Source organism: Bos indicus, chromosome X (assembly GCF_029378745.1).
Source record: "Bos indicus isolate NIAB-ARS_2022 breed Sahiwal x Tharparkar chromosome X, NIAB-ARS_B.indTharparkar_mat_pri_1.0, whole genome shotgun sequence".
Classification (NCBI taxonomy): domain Eukaryota; kingdom Metazoa; phylum Chordata; class Mammalia; order Artiodactyla; family Bovidae; genus Bos; species Bos indicus.
Window position 1 is genome coordinate 140,577,299 of NC_091789.1, and position 6,809 is coordinate 140,584,107.

The 6,809-nt window shown below is 40.2% G+C and overlaps 1 pseudogene; it reads left to right on the forward strand.

Moving 5' to 3' along the window:
• The first annotated feature begins 587 nt into the window (after window positions 1–587).
• LOC139181097 (ARL14 effector protein-like pseudogene) lies at window positions 588–1,413 on the forward strand (annotated as a pseudogene).
• Window positions 1,414–6,809: the final 5,396 nt, after the last annotated feature.

Here is a 6,809-nt window from a genome sequence, read left to right on the forward strand (position 1 = left end):
AGTATTTCCTGAGAAGAACTGGAGGTCACTTCAAAATAAATAAATAAACCACAGCTCACGTGCTGATGTTTTAAAGAGAAAAGGCAATTGCTAAAAATGACTGTCCAATTTCCATTACTTACTACAGTCATTAGAAACAAGGAATATGTATATTGATCTGAAGTGGTTCAAACAGTGTTTTCTTTGTTCAAACCAATTTAGCTGGAGGAAAAGTCAAGAGTTTGCCTTATGTGGGGGCAGTGGGGGGGGGCATTGTGGAGAGAAAGAGATTCTTTACATAAAGAACTCTTGTTTTTCTATCCTAGGGCCACTGACCTAAGAAAAATAACTGGGTTTCTATTAAAGCAAAGCAATTTTTGCCCCTGACCAAGCAATTTTTGCCCCTGATCACTATTGGTTTAATTCTAGGCCCTCGAGACTCAAAGTAGGTTTGGAATTAGCAATATCAGTACAATCTGGGCATACATTAGAAAGGTAGACTCTCTGGCCCCACCCCAGTCCTAACTGAATCATAATCTAGTTAATCATAATCATAATCATGAAACGATTCATATGCACATTAATGTTTGAGAAGTACTAGTCTAGACAAACATGGTTATTTAAACATTTGATAGACAAAAGAGATGGTTAAATAAAGGAGGAAATACTATCTGATAAAAGCACTTTTGTCCAAAGATTTGTTGGTGTTGATAAACTTGCTCCTATCCACTTAAGCCAGGTTTGAAGTAAAAACTTAATAGGCCCATTCTGAAATGACTTTTACCAGCTCCAGCGTCCTCATGGTTGACTGAGCTCCCACAAATGGTTGCTGACTTTGTTTGTGTCCCCAGGTGAGCAGAAATGAGTGAACAAGCAGAAAAGAGCAGTTCCGTGCGAGAGAGACCTGCACGTCAAAGTTCTCCTGAGAAACCGAGCGAGAAGGAACTGAAGCAAATGAAATGGTTGGATCGGCAGTTAAAACAGTTGTCATTTCAAAATCCCGGGCCTCAGGTAGCCAACTTTAATCCTGAAGTAAGGCAGCAGATAAAGAAAGGGCAAATGGCAAAGAAGAATGAGCTTGTTCCTGAAAAACGTGAAGTCAACAAGTATGACGAAAAGGGCAGGCTCACCTTCAATAAGGCTGACCTGTGTGACTGCCTTGATGAAGACTGCCTGGGTTGCTTCTACCCGTGCCCCAAGTGTAACTCCACCAAGTGCGGGCCCACTTGCCGCTGCAACCGCCGCTGGGCCTACGACACCATAGTTGATGAGAATGGGGAGGTCATCAGCAAGATGCCATTCGACCTCTCTGAATAGGACCAGCCCTCCAGGCTGATCAATTTTCTCTGCTTTGCAGTTAAACCAGCCGCTTTCTCCTGGATGAATTTTAGGACTGGGGGAAGAAAGTTTTAAAAATAGAGTTTAGACTAGTTAGTGTTCTCTGAAGCCGGTAAAGTGTCTGCCTGTAATGCAGGAGACCTGGGTTCGATTCCTGGGTTGGGAAGATCCCCTGGAGAAGGAAATGGCAATCCACTCCAGCACTCTTGCCTGGAAAGTCCCATAGACAGAGGAGCCTGACAGGCTACAGTCCATGGGGTCGCAAAGAGTCGGACACAACTGAGCCACTTCACTTTCACTTTCTCTAACCTTCCTGCTGTGATGACTCAAATTCCTCCTCTGGTAACCAGCAACTCCATTGCTACTCTCCTCTCAGATTAAAAATCCCTCTCCTCTTTGCTGGTACCTTAGGAGATAGAGTTTTAGGATTTTTAGAATTCTGTAGCTGAGAGCTTGTCTTGACATAGAACTTATGTTTATAATAGCTAGTTACCGTTAGGATCTTACACTTTATCAATTCTAAATCAGAATTGCCATTTGGATTGACTTGGCACTACATACTCATAGTCTCATCTTTTAGTGTTACTGTTTTAACAATATTAAAATGAAATTAAAAAAAAAAAAACTTTAATAGGCCCCATGGCCCCGTGGCCCAACATATGAGCACAAAAGCAGAGATTCAATTTAAGTGATATCCAAAATGCCAACTGGAAGCAGACTTCAAAGGACAAATTTTTATCTAAATGTTTCATACAAATCATTTTAAAGCATTTTTTTGGTGGCTAAGGTTACCAGCCACACAGAACTGACCAAGGTGGTACAAAATTCCTAAGACCTAAGTTGCATTTGGTTTTGTAGGTACAGGATTTGAGACAATTCAGCTAGAGTTTCTGCTGACCTCAGTGAAGATCCCATCTCAGAAGACTGCTGTGAAACATCTGGGCCGGGTTTGGCAGCTATTGCACAAAACTGTTTTTAGGGGAAAATCTCTATGAAAATGTTCACACCCACAGCGTCATCGGGAAAGTTTCTCTTCAGTCATCTTTGATATCAAGTTTTATTCAAATGATCTGTAAGGAGAAAATTGCTTTTTCCACTTTTCCGTGTTTACTTCTCATGAACATTTAATTGCTTCTTCTGAAGCTTTGGATTGGGCACAAAGAGACTTTCCACTGAACACAGTTGTGCAGGCACTGGCTGAGGCTGCAGACGTAATGGGCTAAAAATAGACTGAAGGCCCCTATCTCCATCCCACCAAATGGCTATGTATGTTTACCCACTAGAAAATATTCACCTGAGACCTCAATATTTTGCCTCTGACTAACTCACCCGAAATCTCTGTGTGGCAAATTCATTAATAAAAATTATTAATTATTCATTAATAATTAATTTTAAGTAATAAAAATTAATTAATTTTCCTTACTTTGATTTTTTTGTGTGTGTGAGAAAGTGTGTGTGTTTTAGACCCAAGAGAAAAAAATAAAACTTTTTCCCCCTTCCCTAAAGCAAATCCATATTTTGTTCTTTGGCAAATACCAATCACTTTCCATCAGAAATTCCTGATAGTGATATTAGGTTGGTGCAAAAGTTTTGCCTCATCCGCCATATTCCTGACCTTTTGCCAACCGCCCACCACTTCTTCAAGCATCCTGACAACGTTTTGTGGGGGGAAGGCTTCCACAACCAGCAGGAGGCAGAAAATGCTTTCCAAGAATTTAACCAAATCCTGAAGCACAGATTTTTTTAAAATTATTCATTAATTTTTTAAATTAATTTTTTAATTGAAGGATAATTGTTTTACATAATTTGTTGTTTTCTGTCAAACCTCAACATGAATCAGCCATAAGTATATGTATGTCCCCTCCCTCTTGAACCTCCCTCTCATCTCCCTCCCCATCCCACCCCTCTACGTTGGTACAGAGACCCTGTTTGAGATCCTGGAGATATACAGCAAAGTCCCTTTGGCTATCTATTTCACATATGGTAAAGTAAGTTTCCATGTTACTCTCGCCATACATCTCACCCTCTCCTGCCTTCTCCCCGTGTCCACGAGTCTGTTCTCTCTGTCTGTTTCTCCACTGCTGCCCTGCAAATAAATTCTTTGGTACCATCTTTCTAGATTCCATATATATGTGTTAGTATATGGTATTTATGTTTCTCTTTCTGACTGACTTCACTCTGTATAATAGGCTCTAGGTTCATCCACCTCATTGGAACTGACTCAGATGTGTTCCTTTTTATGGCTGAGTAATATTTCATTGTGTATATGTACCACGACTTCTTTATCCATTCATCTGTCGATGGACATCTAGGTTGCTTCCATGTCCTAGCTGTTTTAAATAGTGCTGCAGTGAACATTAGGGTACATGTGTCTTTTTCAATTTTGGTTTCCTCAGGGTATATGCCTAGCAGTGGGATTACAGGGTTATATGGTGGTTTTATTCCTAGTTTTTTAAGGAATCTCCATACTGTCTTCCATAGTGACTGTATTAATTTACATTCCCACCAACAGTGCAAGTGTTTATCCACACCCTCTCCTGTGTGTAGACATTTTGATGATGGCCATTCTGACCGGTGTGAGGTGATACTTCATTGTAGTTTGGATTTGCATTTCTCTCATAATGAGCAATATTGAGCATCTATTCATGTCTTTCTTAGCCATCTGTGTGTCTCCTTTGGAGAAATGTCTGTTTTGATCTTTTCCCACTTTTTAATTGGGTTGTTTTCTGCTATTGAGTTGTATGAATGAGCTGCTTGTATATTTTGGAAATTAATCCTTTGTCAGTTGTTTGATTTGCTATTATTTTCTCCCGTTCTGAGGGTTGTCTTTTCACCCTTCTTATAGTTTTGTTTGCTGTGCAAAAGCTTTTAAATTAATCAGGTCCCACTTGTTTACATTCATTTTTATTTCCATTCCTCTAGGAGGTGGGTCATAGAGGATCTTGCTTTATGATATTGAGTGTTCTGCCTGTGTTTTCCTCTAAGAGTTTTATATTTCCTGGTCTTATATTTAGATCTTTAATCCATTTTGAGTTTCTCTTTGTGTATGGTGTTAAGAACTGTTCTAATTTCATTCTTTTACATGTAGCTATCCAGTTTTCCCATCACTGCTTATTGAAGAGGTTGGCTTTGCCCCATTGTATATTCTTGCCTCCTGTCTTGTTCCATTGGTCTATATTTCTGTTTGTGAAGCACAGATTTTTATGCTACAGGAATAAACAAGCTTACTTCTTGTTGGAAAAAATCTGTTGATTATAATGGTTCCTATTTTGATTCATAAAGATGTGTTTGAGGTTAGTTATAATGATTTAAAATTCGTGGTCTGAAACCGCAATTACATTTGCAGCAACCTCATACTTTGCTTGTTTTTACAGGTCATCTTAGACCAAGAGTTTAAATAAAATGGGCTATCAAAATTAGTAGTTTTTCTTTTTAATGCTCAAACTGGTCTATCTAGCTTTGCTGAATTGGTGAAGATGGGCTTCAGAAGTACAAACTGAACTTTTCATTCTAGTCAAAGAACAATCTTGTGCTTCAAAGACCGGAACCCAGGGACTTCCCTGGCAGTCCAGTGGTTAAGACTCTGTGTTTCCAGCACAGGGGATGTGGGTTCAATCCCTGGTTGCAGAACTAAGGTTCTACATGCTGTGCAGCCAAAAAATTTTTTTTTTTTTAGTTTAAAAAAAGATGGGAACCAAAACTTTCTCAAAGCAATTCGTCTGAACCTACCTGGAATCTTTGCAGTGCAATAGTTGTTATCACTGTCCATTTACCTGCTGAAGTGCCCTTTGCATTTGAAAAGCAAAGAGGTAACCGTGTTACCATGTTCACAAAACTACGAGAGAAAGGTTGATAAACAATTTATAACCACTTTCACAGCAAAGAACACATTTGTCTGAGCATTTGGAGGCTGCTATTTGCAGTCAGTTAACAATTCCCAAGGTGTGGTAGGTAACCCTCCAGGATGGTCCCCAGTGATCCTCTGATATTTTGTAATGCTTTTCCCTGAACTGGTGGCTGAACTTAGTGACTTGGTTCTAATGAACAGAATAAGGCCCAAGTGATGGTGACTGGAGACTTGGTCATAAAGGGCAATGTGGCCTTTCTTTTGCATCATCATGATCATCTGCTCTAGAGCAGGCCGGCTGCCCTATGTGAGCAGCCCTATGAGGAAGCCAACATGAGAAAGAATTGGCAACTCTGGCCAACAACCTCATGAGTATTTTTGGAAAGGGGTCTTCTTGCCTCATCAAGCTTTGAATGACTGTAGTCCTAGCTGACACCTCGATTGCAACCTTGTGAGAGACCTTGAGCCAGAACCACCCAGCCATGCTGCTTCCTGACTTTTCCTTCACAGAAACTGTGAGATAAGAAATGATCACTGTTTTAAGATGCTAACATCTGGGGTAATTTGCTATGCAGCAATGGCTAGCTAGCACAGAAGGGTTTTATGCTTCTTCTAGATTTATGCCTTTATTTATTCAGCAGGTATTTATTGAGAAACTACCACATGCCAGGCATTGTGTTTATGGGATTCTCCAGACAAGAGTCTTGGAGTGAGTTGCCATTCCCTTCTCAAATGCCATGTGTATGTAGAGGTTAATCATCTACTGAACATAAAAAACATATTTAAGGGGCCCCTGGTTTCTGGGCACTATATACATAGCATACAGAAAAAAATTTTACCCTTGGAAAACTGTGGTGGTTATCTTTGGAAATACCATCTACCACCTAGGGTTACTACTATACATTTGCTATTTATATATTAATGGCCCAACAAATATTTATAGACTGAATACTTTTCTGTGAATTGTGCTCACCTGTTGAAACTAGAGATGACACTACAAACCTCTGTCCCTACTGCTGCTAAGTCACTTCAGTCGTGTCTGACTCTGTGCGACCTCAAAGACAGCAGCCCACCAGGCTCCCCCGTCCCCGGGATTCTCTAGGCAAGAACACTGGAGTGGGTTGCCATTTCCTTCTCCAATGCATGAAAGTGAAAAGTGAAAGTGAATTCGCTGAGTTGTGTCTGACTCTTTGCGACCCCATGGACTGCAGCCTACCAGGCTTCTCCATCCATGGGATTTTCCAGGCAAGAGTACTGGAGTGGGGTGCCATTGTCCCTACTATGTCCCCTCAAAATTTGTGTATTGAAACCTCATTCCCAAGGTGATGGTAGTAGAAGGTAGGACCTTTGAGAGGTGGTTAGGTCATTAGGTTAAAGCCCTAAGGAATGAGTCTCTTATAGAAGAGACCCAAGAGAGCTCCCTTACTTCTGTGAGGACCGTTAGGCCAGTATAATCTTTCTAGCATGCCATATATGTGTATACATATCAAATACCAGTCTTTTCAGCAATGAAAAAGTATCTCTAACATATTTATTAACATCCTCTGGCTATAGATTTAGATAATGACATTTGTAGTGCTTAAACTTCTCTGGAATGTGAGTTCAAATGCTAACTAACCACCTCTAAGGATTAATCTAAGGATTA